This window comes from Chelonoidis abingdonii, chromosome 26 (assembly GCF_003597395.2).
Source record: "Chelonoidis abingdonii isolate Lonesome George chromosome 26, CheloAbing_2.0, whole genome shotgun sequence".
Taxonomy (NCBI): Eukaryota; Metazoa; Chordata; order Testudines; family Testudinidae; genus Chelonoidis; species Chelonoidis abingdonii.
The window spans coordinates 11,904,241-11,921,635 of record NC_133794.1 but is presented as its reverse complement, the minus strand read 5'-3'; the positions used below and the strand labels follow the sequence as shown (position 1 = coordinate 11,921,635).

The 17,395-nt window shown below is 42.9% G+C and overlaps 1 protein-coding gene across 1 annotated transcript in view; it reads right to left on the bottom strand.

The window, feature by feature from the left end:
• The window catches only part of SLC4A8 (solute carrier family 4 member 8), a 44,381-nt gene extending 37,418 nt beyond the window's left edge, over positions 1 to 6,963 (bottom strand). Inside the window, exon 1 of the mRNA XM_032786825.2 lies at positions 6,885 to 6,963. The gene's annotated coding sequence lies outside the window, so the exon portion shown is untranslated. The remainder of the gene's footprint in view (positions 1 to 6,884) is intronic.
• Positions 6,964 to 17,395: the final 10,432 nt, after the last annotated feature.

The following is a 17,395-nucleotide window of genomic DNA, read 5'->3' as shown; positions in this document are numbered from 1 at the left end:
ATAGGGACAGTCCTGATATTTGGCGCTTTTTCTTATATAGATGTCTATTACCCCCCCTCACCCCATCCTGATTTTTCACCCTTGTTATCTGGTCACCCTAATTCAAAGAGATTGCGTGGTAAACTGCATTTTCACACAGCTACGTGCACACATTTATATACCTGGGGACAAAGAACGCAGGCCATGCTTACAGGATGGGTGACTCTATCCTGGGAAGCAGTGATTCTGAAAAAGATTTGGGGGTCGTGGTGGATAATCAGCTGCACATGAGCTCCCAGTGTGACTCTGTGGCCAGAAGAGATAATGCAAACTTGGGACGCATAAACAGGGGAATCTCAAGTAGGCGGAGAGAGGTTATTTTACCTCTGTATTTGGCAGTGGTGCAACCACTGCTGGAATCCTGTGTCCAGTTCTGGTGCCCACAATTCAAGAAAGATGTTGATAAATTGGAGAGGGTTCAGAAAAAAATGACTAGAAAACAAGCCTTATAGTGATAGACTTAAAAAACTCGATCTATTTAGTATTTAGCGTAACAAAGAGAAGGTTATGGGGTGATTACAGACTAAAAGTACCTCCCTGGGGAACCAGTATTTAATAATGGGCTCTTCAATCTAGCAGAGAAAGGTAGAACATGATCCAGCAGCTGGAGGTTAAATCTAGACAAATTCAGAGTGGGAACATTTTTAATGGGTAGAATAATTAACTTTGGAACAACTGACCAAGACTCATGATGGATGCTCCATCACTGACTATTTTTAAAATCAAGATTGGGTGTTGTTCTAAAAGATCGGCTCTAGAAATTGTTTCGGGGGAAGTTCTCTGTAGAGTTGCCAGGTGTCCAGTTTTCCACCAGAATGCCCAGTCAAAAAGGGATCCTGGCAGCTCCAGTCAGCACCACCAACCGGGCCATTAAAAGTCCGGTAGGCGGTACTGAAGGTCTAAGTCCCTACCTGTCCTGGCACTGCACTGTGCCCCAGAAGCAGCCAGCAGATCCGGCTCCTAGGCAGCGGGGACTACAGGGATCCATGTGCTGTCTCCTCCCCGAGCACCAGCTGGCCAATGGGAGCTAGGGGAGCGGTGCTCGGGGAGGAGACAGCACACGGTTTAAAAACCGATTTAAGTAAAACCAGTGCAACTTTCTCATGTAGACAAGAACTCAGTCTATATTCTCAGGGCCGGCCCACAACACTTTGGTACCTGAGGCAGGGAGCTCAAATGACGCCCTCATGCCCCCTCGCTTGGGCCAAAACTTTGAAAGGTCTCAATTCTGCCTTCTTCTTGTTCTACTCCTCTCATGGTACTGCTCTGCTATCTACCCCGATAAAGGAGAAATGACAACTTAAAATGCCTTGTTCAAAAATTTTAAGTAACACTTAACTTTCAAACACCTGAACAGCAAATGTAACTTTTCTTGTTTGCATAGTAAACACTGGCATTTTTATCTGAATAATCAAAGTGGTGCTTTCCATGCCTTCTTGGCTGCAAAGATTTGAACTACTTCCTGAAGGTCCACAGTCTGGGGCCAGCTCATGCTTTATTGAGAATGGTTGCAAGGCCAACCAGCCTCTCCTGTGTCATTGTGGAGCACAGATGTGTTTTTATTAACTTCAACTTGGAGAAGCTGCATTCTCCACTGGCAATTGTTACAGGAAGTGTTGGAAGTATGTGCAGAGCAACAAAAGCATTTGGAAAGAGGGTGGTCATCTTAATTGTGCACATATATTCCAGAACAGCCTTTGGAGTTGATCCTGCTGAAATGTATCTTGAAAGGGATTTCAGTTCATCACCTAAATCACTCTCATCAATATCGCACATGTCCTCACGTGTCAGCACTGTCTTTAGTGCCCCGCATTGCTGATATAGGTCTTCTTCAGGTATAGTGAGGAGTTTTAGAATATCATACAACACTCCAAATATATTGATGTGTTCCTTGAGCTGCACGAAACATTCTTCAACTGACTGTACTGCACAATCTAGCACCTGGTTAAAGAATTCAACTTTGAATTGTTGTGTAGGGTCTTTTATGGGATTATCCCTTGCCTCGTAATCAAAATGTCTTCTTCTTCGGTGACTCTTGTGTTCCTGAATGGGTGGGAAAATAGCTTCAGTGTGAAGTTCCTCTTCAGAACATTTTGAAATCCCTCATCTGACCGGTAAGACTGTAGGTATGACTTGCTTTGTCCGGTTGTTCCATTGCTCCAGACATATCAAGGTCAACACCTTGGAGTCTCTTGCTTACAACATTTATTTCAAACAGTAAGTCATGCCACAACACCAAGCAACACAGAAATTTGAAGTTATGTATGTTTCTGGCGATTCCATTTCCCTCTCTCACTGTTCTCCCATGAACAGTTCCTGTCCTAGCATTATCCTCCATAATGGCAACTATGGCATCATCTATCTTCCCAGTTTAGTGTTTGATAGGCTTTATTGCCTCCACTTGACTTTCCCATCGTGTGGCACTCAGTGGTTTCAGTGTCAGAGAGGATGTTCCCAGATGTTGCTTCAAAATCTGCCATCAAGGAGTTGTTGCAGAGAAAAATACATAGATGCTTTGAATTACATTAAAAAATTCAGCAGCCTCACTAGAAGCTGATGCTGCATCACTGACCACCAAGTTCAATGAATGAAAACTGCATGGGACAAAAAAAGCTGAAGAGTTTAACTCTCAGGTCCGTGTCTGGACTCCTCTGGTCTTTCCTCTCATGTTGGCATCATTATCATAGCCCTGATCTCTCATGTCAGCTATCACAATTCCCATATCTTCAGCTTTTTAAGAAGCACATTTGTCATACCAGCAGCTCCTGTAGTATCATCAATGTCAGTAATTTCTAGAAAATGCTCTCTGACAGTCACCATTGCAGGGACATTTTCACTAGGTTCTGTTGTTGTTACAAAACGCACCATTAAAGTCATTTGTTCCATATGGCTGATGTCAGGTGTGCACTCCAGAATAAGAGAGTAATATCTTGCTGATTTCAGATCTGCCACCATTTTCTGTTTGACTTTTGTTACCAGTAACTCTGTAATCTCATTTTGAATGGTTTTTCCAAGGTCATGGTGTGTATACATTTCTTCGGTGGTGACTCTTCTTAGATGCTCCTGAAAAATAGCATCAAACTCAGCCATCAGCTTCACAATTTTAAGAAAGTTTCCATTGTTTGGCATATACAGCTGATCTGATGTTCTACACAGTGCTAGGTTTTGGGTAGCAAGCATTCTCACAATGGCAATGAGCCTTTTCAGAAAATTTTTCCAGTAAAGAGACTCTGATGCAATCTTCTCTTGATGCTGATCATCTATGGTGGCCTTTAACCTTAATCTCATCTCAAGCTCTTTCCACCTATGGAATGCTCTCTGGTGATTTGCTGCCTTCTCGTGGCATGCTAGATTTCTAGACAGATTTTTCCAGTCCTCTGTTCCTGTAGAACAGAATGTGCCTGGAACATTAGACTGGAAGAGTTTGCAACAAAAACAGTATGCAGCATTCTGGGTTTTTGAGTACATAGGCCCCGGCCTCTCCACTTAGTCACCATTGGGGATTTCACACCAGTAATGTGTTGGATGGAAACTTCTATTTTCATTGTCTTTGGGGAACGTGAAGTTTTTCACTTGCTGTGGCCCATGCAGTACAAGGATGTCCCTCAGGCTACTGCTCAAGTGGGTCCACAGTCCTGGATCATCTAGACTTAAGGAACTAAACTCAGAAGCAGCTGCTTCTTGCGCCTCCACCACAGTCTTTTCTGATCTACACTTTTCTTCAGGAATGTGGATGGTTACATCCATTGGATATGGATGTTGCAGTAGCTGCCGGGTCACCTGCACTCTGACCAACTGGAAGATCAGGCATCTCCTTGCCACTCACATCCTCATTGGGGCCGGAAGGCTCACCGTGAACATTTGTGTCTTTGTATCTCAGGAGAGCTCCTTCCTGCTTAGATAAAAAAGCTTCTTTTGCTTTCTTTTTCTGAATGCTGCCCCAGAGGGGCATTTTCTTCTTTCACTCATGACTGCTGTTTTGTGCCAGCTATTGTGGCTCTCAACACTCAATTGAAGGGGACAAATGAGCAGGCTGGTAGCAGGGCCTGAGTGAGGGATGACATCAGCGTCTTAAGGGCCTAACTGGCTCCGACTACTTCAGTTGACTTCCTGTTCTCCTCAAGTGGGTTCAGAGAAGCAGCAGGAAACAGGAAGCTCCCTGAGAACCTGGTGTGAATCAGTCCAGGCTCCTGGGAGTGCTGGAGAGGTACATAAGAGGCTCCTCCTCCTCTCTCTCCCTGCAGCTCCTGCTGCTTTGTGTTATTCCCTCTCACCTTTTCTTCTGCCTGCCTGTTATGTCTCTTGTGCCCTCCTTCCTCCAGCACTCCACCATCTCTGTGCATCTAGAGTGGAGAGAATACATATGCACTAGCGGCAGACACAATTTTCTACACTCTGGGTCCTAGTGGCGCCCTCCACACACAGTCTGGCACCTGAAGCGGTCGCCTCAGTTCACCTTATGGTAAGGCCAGCCCTGTATTCTCTCAACTGTCAGCCAGATATCTGCAAAGGAGCCATTTTTGCAGGGCCCCTTAAAGGTCATGGACTTGTTCTATTTTAGGTCTGACATATCTGGTTTATTTTATTATTATAAAGTTTCCAAAACAAGGCAGCGGCTTGATTTAAAAAGCCCTTAAGAAGGAAACAAACCTCTTTGCAATTTGCAACTTCAATAGGACAATGTTCCCGACAGCTCATTAAGCAGAGGCAGAAGGTAATTATTTTCAAAGCTTGCATAAGGCATAGCACAAGAGGAGATCAAGCCAATCTCCTGATAATAAACTATTAGACAAATCATAGCCAGACACCTTAAGCATTCAGATTATTCCAGTGGCCTATCAAAGCTGGGTTTTTCTACCTGCTGGACTGAGAAAATAGGCTGATGAGTCATCCCACCCTAATGTTGTTTCCTCTGGAGGCTTTTTTGTTCCTTTATTTATAATTTTTTTAAAAAATATGAAGAATGTCTGCTGCCTCTCTTATTACTAATTTAAGCCCATTTCGCCAGAATTGAACCTGACATTTAATGAGATTCTCTGGCTTCTGTTATGCAGGCTGTCAGATTTGGTCATCATAGCGGTCCCTCTTCTGGCTTTGAAATCTGTAAAAGCAGGGACAGAGGATGGAGCCAGAATCAAAAGGCCGGGTTATATGTTGCCCTGTGTTTTGTGTCATCACCGGCACCAGTGCAAGGCAAGTGCAAAAATCTTTAGGCCAGGCGTGTTGAAGACACAGCCTGTGTGATGTATCTCCTTGGCCTGAACAACGCAGGCAGAGTCAGCAGAACCTACAGGCTCTCTCTCCTTTTCTGAATATGTTTTGAGCCCTCACAAGGTCTTTACTCAAAACACTCGGCTGTGTTAGGACACGGCATAGAGGCAGTGCAGTACATGGAGCAATGTCGTCGGAGATTTGTCCACTTTGTCAGCTGGATATTCTCTCCCTCTGGCTGCTTGCTTCACATTCTTGGCTGTTTTTCCCCACATTCTTTCTCCTTTCCCTCTTCCACCCGGCCCTATTCCCCTCTGCATCCCCTCTCCCTTCCCTCGTCTCTCTATTAGGAAATCTCCTCCAAAAAACTCCCCACTCCTTAAAAATCAAAATTCATGGTATTAACGTGCCGTTTGCAACCCATCACCGTGATCACTCCGACCAGGCCTATCCTATAAATGTGCATCAGTGTAAGTACTTTGCTTAGGGGTGTGAAAAATCCGTGCCCTTGAACGACGCAGTTGTACCGACCTAACCCCCAGTGTAGACAGAGCCATGTCACAGAGGTGGATTAGCTACGCTGACAGGAGAAGCTCTTCCATCTGCATAGTAACGTTTTCACTGAGGCACTGAAGCAGTGTTTTAAGTGTAGACATGCTCTTATACCCTTTTCTCCTCTCCTTAGCCGGTCTCTGCACCTCCATCCATTGCTCTAAGTTTGTATAAGACTTAACACAACGGCCCACATGCTCAGTTGATCCCTACGCATGACCAAAATAATCATCACAATTAAAAACTCACAACAATGAACGGAATGTCCGATACAATGTGGCATTCCGTGTAAATAGGAACTGCTTAGCATTGGGTCAGCTAATTTGTGGGTAAACTAACTGGGTTTCTATTTGTTGCTTTCCTTTGAGAGCTTCTCAGCAGAAGGCTCCCCGGCAGGGTTTGCATGCCACGGCTGAACAGGTTGTGAGAAGGAACACATTTTATTCATGGATAACTGGCCAACAGAAACAGGGCTCAGTTTGTCAAATGACAAATCACGGACTACACGCATATTGCCCAGATCTGCTCTCAAGTCCCACTGCTTCTCTTTAGCGCGAGGCCAGTTAATGGCCAGGAGTCTTGTGTACACTAACACCCCTTTGCACGGCCCGACCGATGGCAATGAGGCTCTTTTACAGCCCAGGCAGTGGCTCTTTGTGAATTTTGTCTTCCAACTCATACAAAAACGTACCGCTGCTGAATAAGCAATGCAAAGTTCAACTGTATCCAAAAGGGCCTGATTCTCTGTTGTTCTGTCCTCGTGCTGCCATTTACGACAGTGGGTGTAAGATGCTGCCAAGCCCGAACGGTGACAATGTATACATCGCTTTGCACTGGTGTAAACTACTGCACCATGGAACACCAGGGCTCAGCTGTGTAAGGAAAAGTAACTCACGGCGCTAATGGATGGGCAATCCAATCGCAAAGAGACTGATGGAAGTTGAGTTATGGCCAATCATTTATCTGATCTGGAACTTTATTAGCCAAGAAGTACATTTACTCCAGGTTCCATCTAGCTAGACATTAATGATGTATTAGAAAAACTGAAAAATATAGTTATCAGCTGCAGCCTTCGACCTTACCTTCCAGCTCTTCTTTCTCATAATGAATATTAACGACATTACTGGTCCCACCTTGATCCACCACCGCCTCTTCGTCAACTCTCTGTTTAAAAACAAAACAAAAATGGGCAACTAGATAGAAGCAATTTCCTATTTTACTCACTGTGCACAAGATTTTCAAAGTGACTTAGGAGGAGAGCAGGGTGCTATTTATCAACCAAAATTCCTTGTGGTTGAAAAAATGCAGATTTGGTGGCATCAAAACATTTCATGAATACATGGCAATTCTGCCAAAAAAAATTCAGTCGAAAACTAAAAAAAAAAAAATCCAAAAAAACAAAGTATTTCCATTTCAAAATGTCCTTTCCTTTATTTTATTTTTTTACAACTGAAACATTTCAAAAAGGCTCAAATTAGAAATGAAACATTTTGTTCCATCCAAAATGATTTTTTCAACTTTTATCTTACCCAACATTTTGTTTTCAGTTCAAACCCAAATTTTTCTTTCTTTTTTTTTAATTTTTCAGAATTGCCAATGCATCAAAAGATCCACTATTGACACAGGTCCACTTAGGAGCACAGCAGGGGATTCTCAAAAGCAGCGTTGGTGTAACTCTGCTCCCACTGGTAAAACTTCAACCACGTGTCTTCGTATGTGTTTGAACAGCACCTAACACAATGCAACCCCAATCCTGACTGGGACCAGCAGAACTCTTGAAGAAGCAAGGAGCTCAGTGAAAGGCTGTTATTTAAATATCAACAACATAATGGATCACAGTATTGCCAACTCTCATGATTTTGTTGCGAGTCTTGAGATATTTGGTGGTTTTCTTAAAGCCCTAGCGCAGGGGTAGGCAACCTGCGGCACATGAGCTGATTTTCAGTGGCATTCACACTGCCTGGGTCCTGGCCACTGGTCGGGGGGGGGCTCTGCATTTTAATTTAATTTTAAATGAAGCTTCTTAAACATTTTAAAAACCTTATTTATTTTACATACAACAATAGTTTAGTTCTATATTATAGACTTATAGAAAGACCTTCTAAAAACATATTACTGGCATGCGAAACCTTAAATTAGAGTGAATAAATGAAGACTCGGCCCACCACTTCTGAAGTCATGAGATTCCCATGCAATCACAGCTTTCTTTTTTTAAAAGCCCTTATAGTTACAAAGAAAAGCTCAAAAATGGGAGGCAATTGTACCCTAAAAGTTAAGAAAAACACAAGATAAATAAATTGATCCCAATCTTTTGGAGGCGAAGAGGTAAAGCTCATGATTTTTAACCCAACCTCAAGCCTCGTCTATACACAAAAGTTGTACCACTTTAACTATACCAGTATAGTTAAATCAATAAAGCTCCTCTAGTGTGGAAGCAGGTATACTGGTCTGAGTGAGCTTATACTGGTATAGTTTATTCCCACAGGGGAAGGGGAATAAGTTATGCTATAAAGCACCTTTAAATTGGTATATCTGTGTCCATACTAGGACTATATTGGTAAAAACAAACAAACAAACAAAAAACACACAGAAGGGGACACGACACACACTGACAGCGGGTTACACATGCAGTAATTCCCAAAATGATTCAGGCCAGAGAAAAGGTTTATTTCTCAGTATCACAGGAGACAAGCTACAGAACTGAAGCTTAGCAGCAACCGGTAAGTACACACAAGAGTCCTTCTTGCTTCTCCCTCTCATCAGTGTGGCGGAAAGGGGTTACCCACTTCTGACCAAAGAAGCAAAGCCACCTGCATTTCAGACCTATGCTGCAGTTGTGGCTTAATACCAGCACCCTCTGGAAAAACTTGATAATATTTTGTCCCTCTCTTCATGATACATTTCTGCTATTGATAGTTAAGACTCTTTCAACAGGGAAAAAATACACCACAGTATCCTTATTTTTTCTCTCTAGGAAGGTCAGTTGTGCAAACACATGGAGTAAAAACCTGCTGTAAACAGAATTTCCCAGAAGAAAAGCAAAACTTTTTCACCTGTAAAGAGCAAAGAAAGACTCTGTGGTACAATAGTGCTCACTCTTTATTTTGCATTTGTTTCAGAATTTGTCCAATTCCCTTAGCTTACAAGACATTGAGGATCTTTTCTAGTTGTCTTCTGGTGTTCTTGTGTTTTTAGGGTTTACGTTTACAAATTCTTGGCTCAAATTTTTTAAAAAGAGCTGAGATTTTCACATAATTAAGTGGCTCCAGGAGCTGAAGCTTTAAGAAAAAACATTGAAAATCAATATAATTGCAAGAGTTGGTAATGCTGCTTTATGGAAGCAGGAAAACTACAATGAACGCTGCTTATACATATTAATTGGCTCAAATCAAAGAAGAACACTTAGCTTGATTTAAAAGCATATGTTATGTCAACATCCATAGTGCACTACCTTGTAAATGGAGAAGTAATTAACACCTCCATCTGCTTCCGAAGGGATACACAGAAGCAGCTCCTTTCATTTTCACACACTCCCACCACACTCCTCCACCCTTTTGTCCCTGAATTGGAATTTTTTTCCTGCGTGCCTTTCTGGGTGGCTAGCCCTTAAAACTGGCAGCAGCAAACAAATCACTCAGCTCTGAACCCGCCAGCCTGGCTGATGTTTGCTGCACCTCACTCTCTATCAGAGGATAGGGGAGCACATTCTCCCAGTCCAGTCTGGACATGCAGGTGCAGCACACTGAGCATGCATGGATTCTGTTACAAAATACACTCTGTAACTGGGACCCTTGGAAAGAACAAAGTCTAGAGACTCCTGCAACTTGTGTGGGGTGCCCCAAACAGATTTGCAACATCTAACAGGGGACAGGCAGCTGGAACAAGTCAACTTTTTACCATAAAAATCCTCACCAGATCCTTAGACCACAAGCTCTTTGGGGCAAGGATGGTCCCTTACTGGACTAGCACAATGGGGCCTAAATCTTGGTTAGGGCCTCTGGATGCAACCGTATTAACAAGGAGAATAGGGGAGGATTGAGGGATCCAGAAGCAAACAGCTGAACAGACAGAGTGCAGCACAGGGAGGGATAGCTTGGTGGTTTGGACACTAGCCTACTAGACACAGGGTTGTGAGTTCAATCCTTGAAAAGCCTATTTGAGGATCTTGAGTGAAATCAGTACTTGGTCCTACCAGTGAAGGTAGGGGACTAGACTTGATGACCTTTCAAGGTTCCCTTCCAGTTCTATAATAGAGGTATAGCTCCATATTATAAGGTAAGTAAGAGTTGTGCTGCCTGGGGCATTACCTGAGAACAGATGGGCTATTGTAACCCAGTGGTGATCATGTGTTACTGGCTCCCTTCTGTGTCTGATCCACAGAGCATACAACCCTGCAATAGCTTTAGCTCAAGTTATAATAGCTGATGCTTTTTTAAGTTCAGGAGGTCTCCAGTTCAAACCCGGTCAAAATGGAGGCTAACACGTTATGCTTAAATTTGGCATATTAACAAGGCCCCGAGCATGTTGATGTTTTGAACATGCTGGAGTTTCATTAAAAAGAGAATTAGAACTCCACAGAAAAAGACATTAAATTGGAATCGTCAGCGTGGGTGCTGGCGGGGGGTTGTTTGTTTCTCTTTTGCATTATTATTTCAAACAAGCAATGTTGTTTGTAAATAAGCAACATTAATTCTTTGGAGAATCCTAGTGATGGCGACTAAAAATAAAAGGAAACAGCTGAAATACCAGAGGTGGTTCCAGTCTGGGAACGAGAATTAATGCTTTGTAGCCCCACAAGTTCCGATTTCAGAGTAAACTTGTTACTACTTTGTTGCAAGAAAGCAAATTGGTCCTATTCTGCAGAATTAATTAACGTTACCTAGCAGCAGGCTTATTATACAAGACCTGTTGGCTTTGCATTTCCTGATTACTCCTGTAACTATCTCTGCCTCTGTCTGTCCCTTCTTAGCAACAGTCACCCAGATCGCCTCTGGCAAGGTTTCAGACAGGCATGGAACCACCCCAGACAGTAAGCGGCTTTATTTCTGAGACATCAGACAGATCCTGATTAGCATGTGTGTTATCTGGCCCTTCTTAAAGGCAGCAAATAAAAACAGTAGCTCCACACCACTGCTGAAAAACTATATGTAACGCAAATTTAAACTCCTCAGCGCAAGTTGTTTTTCATAGAAGGCCTTTCAGTGGCATTGCCTGCCCTTTGTATTCCTGCCTGAGCTAGCATTTGGGAAGATGCAAGGTGCGAGAGGCTTACCGTGCTCAAGACTGTGGATATCACATTTATGTAGCCCATTCAGTTACATCGCCCACATATTCAAGTATCAGGGGGGTAACAGAAACACATATTCAGGGATGTCTATTGCATGCTGACCAAAACACGCCAGCTTTGAAAGCATAAAGTGGATGAAATTATCCATGTGACATACACTACACATCAGCCGATCATGGAAATACTACAGTGACCTGCACACCACACCTCAATGCATTGCACCCTTTTATGAATCCAGTGCAACTTAACTAACGAAGCAGATACAGTGCAACAGCCACTAAGGCTGCTAAAATAGTCTGCATGAACGCTGCATCATGTAGCTTTGGTGAACCCTTTGCCCTATATTTGCTAATGAAAAAAAAATGACTATTTCTGGGAGTTAAAACAACAGTGGTTGCCATTCAAAAATCAATATTTGCCACCTGATACCACAGGGTCAATATATGTATTTACTTTCTCAGTTCTAAGAGGACACTGGTAATGTAGGATACTACAGTGTGGTAGCTGTTGGCAAATATTGACTTGGGGCCAATTCAGAGGTGAGTCAAAGGGAATCTAACTGGATATAATTCGCACCTTTTTCCAACCCCTTCCATGTGTAACTTAGATCAGTTTGGACCCCATTACACTGAGGTAGACTAAATGTGTGAAATTCACAGGTGATGTGTAAAACATTGGTAAGGGAGTGTGAATCTAAAGCCAGATCTACACTAGAAATTTTTGCTGGTAAGTAATGTCTACAAGGGTGTGATTTGTGGGTGGGTAGGTCTTTTGGTTCGGGGTAGGGAGGTTGCCGCATTTCTATACCAGCAAAAACCTTACTCTAGATGCAGTTATACCAGCATAAAAGTGCTTTGGTCCATTTAGCACACCACCTGTCTAACAATTGTCAGGTGTTTTTGTGGGTATCACGGCAGAGGAGAGTTAAGCTAGGTCTGCACTAGCAGGCTTTGCTGGTATAGCTATACCAACAAAGCTTTTCTAGCTTGGACCTGGGCTAAGTAACGAAAAAGATCAGCTTGAGTTTAAATTCAGCAATAGCTCACAGAGAGAGACAGAAAACTGCAGAGTATAAGTGCTTTGGCTGCAATTTTGTCATTTCTTTTCCACCCTAGTGATCGATGAGTCGTAGCTGAGAAAATGGAACAGCGATAAAAATATAAACTCTCCAGGGATTCTTCGAGACACAGTGATAACTTCCCACCAGCAATAACGGCAGAGTGTGTTCACAAGGCGCTGCTTGGATTTCTCCGACACTGCAGATCAGGCACTAGGTCTCTGCGATTATTGTTTTAAAATCTAGCACATGAGGAACAGAACAAATGGGAAACCCAGACTGGAGCTCAGCACGAAGCGAGTCAGGAGCTGTCATTTTGAGGCCCCCTAATGCTTATACTCCGGGGATAGCTGCAGTATAAACAACCTGATCCTGTTCCAAACTTTGGGCCAGATTCTACCATTAATACCCAGACTTGAGTAAGGGGGATACCAGCTGTTGTGCACACCATCCCCACCGCATAACATGGCTCATCTTCTGCTCACTCTGCAGCCCAACCAGCTCCATCAGATGGCCCCTGGCTCTATCTCCTCCCTGCCCCTTTTAGGGTCTGATCCTACTGCACCACTGAAGTCTACAGGAGCTTCTCAGCTGATTCTAAAGGGCACAGATTAGACTCCTGAGAGGGTGTCATAAGTAGATAGGTAAGGTAAGGGTTAATTTTCTTTTACTGTAAAGGGTTTACAAAGGGAACCAAACACCTGACCAGAGGACCAATCGGGAAACCGGATTTTTCAAAAGTAAGGGTGGGAACCTCTGGAGGTTTTTGGCTTTGTTCTGGGGTCTTTTTTGTTTTCCTCGGCTGTGAGTAAACAAGCTTTTCTTCTAACTCCATCTTATCTCAATATTCTAACTAAAAGTCTGTGAGTACAAAAGGAAACAAAGTAAATCGGCTGTGATGTGCTTTGATTTGTATTGACCTGAATGTTGATTTGCTGGACTGATTTGAATTGGCTAATTTTTAATCAGACTGGTTTTCATTTTTTCCTATAAACAAGAGCCTGTATTGGATCTCTTAATGCAGTATTATTGTTCTGTAGTTTCTTTCTTTTTATATATAAGTTTTCTTTTTAAAACTTGTGGAAGTTTCTTTCCTAGTGAGGCAAAGGAAGGGGAAAAGCCAGGCTGTGCGTTATTTCCTATCGTTCCCAGGGAGGGAACAGGCTACTGGGAAAGAGAGAAAGAATCACTTTAGTTTCCCTGTGTTTGAAACTGTCTCTTTGGAGAGAAAGGAGACAAGGTTTTCTTGGTATTGTGATGTAAAGGAGATTGCATCAATTCCCTCCAGTGGCTCAGAGCAGGACGCGGAAGAGAGGGAAGGGAGGGGGGATTTTCCTTACCGGTAGACGCTAGATTTCTGAGTCGTGGGGGGTCTTCCCAAAGGAAGTTGGGGAGGCCACAGAGGGGGTCCCCCAAGGAGTATTTGGGGAACCCAGGCTGATAAGAGCCTAAATCTTATCTGGTGGCAGCGAAGAAAAATCCAAGCTGGTAGTGAGCTTGGGGGAGGTCACAGTAAACACTCAGATTTTGTACGCTAAAGTCCAGATCTGAGACAAACGTTTACCACAGAGGGGCCTGAGCCCTGAAAAGCCCTTGTGACTGGGAGAATATAAGCACCCAGCTGGATAAGTAGAGACATTTCATCCGACAGGGCTGTCACTCCTGGCTCCTTTCACCAGCACTTTGGCCCAGATCTGTAACCGATTTCTATGGTAATTAGGAGCCTAAATACCTTTGAAGGTCTGGGTCTAAATCCCTATAAAGAGAAAAATTCCAAGATTCCCTGGGAGGTAAATCCCATTTGGAAAAGTTACCAGCCCTAATCGACGGCTATTGCCAAAATACAATAGCCAATATTCCTGATCAGTCAAGGACAGTCATGAAGGGTAGAGTCATAGCTAGAGGGGAGAAAGTTACCTACAGCACAGGAATAACCATCATGAGCAGGGAAGTGTTTTTGTAGCCTCCACCCCACTCTGAGAAGCGGTAGCAGCACATTACAGAAGCGAGAACAGGAGCTCTGAGTTCCCATGGGGCAGCAGAGGAAAGCTGAGGCACATGTAACATTTCTCTAGCAGTAACAAAGGACCTAATCACCTGCTCCCCTGGAGAAATCCCAGGGAATGGCAGGAAACCTAAGCAGTTCTTTCCATAGTCTCCTACTAAGCATTCCCTAAAGGGGGAAGTTTGGCCAGGATGCTACACCCTTTCTAGGTGGCAAAGCCACTCAACTGCAACAGAAGTTTGTGGACACTGAATCCTATCATATTAGAGTTATGAAGGTGCATAACCCTGACCTGAATCAGAGACTGGGACCTGGAAATGTCAGAACCGCATATAAATGTACCCCCTTTATTATTCTCAGCGAGCCTCTGCTTTCTAGCAGCTGTCAGACACACATCTGTCTAGTACATCCTCTATTCAGGATATTCATATTAAGGATTCTAGCCGCACAAACTAACTGCATACTTTCATTGGTCCTTATTCCTTCAACATCCCCTTTGCTGTACTGAACTGCAGCACCCTTTCGTTTTTCTATTCTCCTAACACCCATTCCTGTCTATATCCCTTTGAAATGTTCTCACACATTTTCCTTCCAATGCAACACCTCTCTCTTTCTTCCCCACTCCTGCTGAGAACCTAGCGCATTTCATTTCCGAGAGTGATAATGAGGTTTGCCACTGTTTTTTTACATTTTATTATTATCGTTATTCTTTTTAAAATCCCCATTCTTTTTAGCAGCAGCCCAAGCATCTATTACCTGCAGTTTCTCCGATGTCATGGTGGTTTTCAAGTCTGCCACCAGGCTGCGAAGTTAGTCAATACTTTTCTTATCTAATCCAGTGTCCAGATCAGATTTAGGACCAAATTCACCACAGATAGCGCTGAATTCAGCCCCAAGTTTGCCGCATGCTCCATTCGAGCCACGGGGATAGAGAGAAACTTTACAGCAATAGCTTTTGATTAAAAAAGAAAAAAGAAGTCAACTTAAAACTTGATTAGCCCTGAAATACTTCAATCCTAGTCTTTGAGCCAAAGGGTGGGGGGGGGAGACAATGGTCACTTAAATACTGCTAGTTAGTCCATCTGGTAACCCCTAAGAGGCATATGACTCTCAGCTCTGATGACAAATGGGACAGAGCGGCACATACCAACAGCAAGTGGGGGTTGATTCTACTGGCTTCTGAAAATACGCATCACAGGCGGAAAGGTTCTATGCGGTTTTTAAAAGATATTGCACCTGAATCAGAGAGATCTGTGGACTGGGTCAGTCCCAGCTGGCATTTACATGGATGCTATATCCTTCGAAGCAAGCAGGGCCATCACCACTACAAAATTCAAGGGAGTTTTTCTTTCCATTTAGTTTAAAAGATCTTTGATAAATAGGCTTCTTGAACTGGTTCCTATGACATGAGCTTTTGCGTAGGGTCAGTCTGTAGAAAGGCGTCTGGGCTAAGGGGTAGTCTTGATTGAAAGTTTTCAATCAAACGTAAGACTGAAAAATAAAGCCACAAACGTGTGGACCTACCAAAGAACTTGCGTAGCATGCAGGGAGGAAGATGTTGGGGGCGTGGCCAGAGCATATAGCACTCCACCCATCCTGAACTGGTATAGATTAGAGCAACCACCAGGCTGCTCTACTTATCCTGGAGGCACAGATCTGTTCTAAAGACCAGGGAGCCATAAATGGCATTGTCCGCTACAGCACATAGCAGAAAGTTTAGGAATAAGCATTAAAGGCCCCAGCGTGCCAAGGGTAAGAGGCACATTCAGCACAGATACATTTAAAGCTAGAGGTGGTCAAAAAAAATTCTGATAGAACAGTTTTCTGTCGGAAAGTGCTGATCTGACAAAAATCAAAATGTTTTGCATGAACATCTCGATTTCATTAACATTTTCAACCAAAAATGATCAAACCGTTTGGTTTTGTTAAGGTTGAAGTGGTTCATTTTGATACAGTGTCTCCACTAACCAGTGTGCCAGGCTGCCTGGCCCCTCTGGGCTGTCGCACTCACAACAGACACAGTCCATTTCTTTTCCCCATGTGGATCTTTAATCTTTAGAGTCTCAAGATCGCAGAACACAGTACAGGCATGTGTCAAGAGAAGCCTTTCACCCAACTTTCTCTACCACATCTAACTCTCTCTGCTCTTCCCCCTTACTTCCTGTTCCTGCCAATTATATAGCTTCCCTTACTGAGCTCATCACCCATGAGCCCAATCATTGCCCCCCAAGTATCAACAATCTCCACATAACCGGTTAATTGTCTGCAATCATCTCTGTTAGCAACTCCCTAAGTGACTAGGGTACTACAGCTACCATTCTGTCACATACAGTCAAAGTATTTCATTTTGTGCATCGTATTACGTATAATATTTTATTTATTGTATATGATATGAGATTGAATTGATAAAGTCCAAATGAAATACTTCACCCTCTATCTAAATGAAATGGTCCAAGAAGGTTGTTTCAATACTTCCAAAATGACATTTTTCTAAATTTTCATTTCAAAGGGAAAATTTGAAATTTCATTTTTTTTGATTCAGGACAAAAAGAAAAATTTCTAAATGTCAGAATTTCCCGTGGAACAGAAATTCTGAGTTTCACCCATCTCTATCTCAAATCCATCCTTTCTTTTCAGATTTCCTGAAGTCAGAATGATGCTCCCTACTTCACTGAATTTCCAAGCATGCACTGTGCTGGAGATGCAATAGCTTCCACAGAACCCCAGTGGAATATGAACCTGGCATATATAGGGATAATCCCAATCACTTATTTATACTGTGCTCATCACCTGCCTCTCACAAGTGATAAATTACTTTTTTTTTTTTTTAACCATGGCTAATTAGTTATATGCTGCAAATTCACTTCTTGTAATAGACTGGCTTACTCCTACTCAGAACCAAGATTAACTGCCCAGCTTTAAAGGAAATGTGACACTTGGTGTAAAATGACCTGGTACATGAAAACAACACCAAGGTCTAATCAATTAAAATCAGGTCACGATTCAGTTTCAGAACCCGGCTGCCATCTTATTATTAAACAGTAAAACCTCAAAAGCAAACAACAGAAGAAATGGAGGAGGCAGTCTGCAAGAAGTAATAAAGAGAGATAAAGTATTATGGTCAACTGTTATGTTTCACGGCATACACACAAACAAGTTAGATAAAAATATGAAAATCTCTTGTTGGAAGGTTGCAACATAAACATGACTTTCTTCCTTAGAATTCAGACTGATAACACACAAG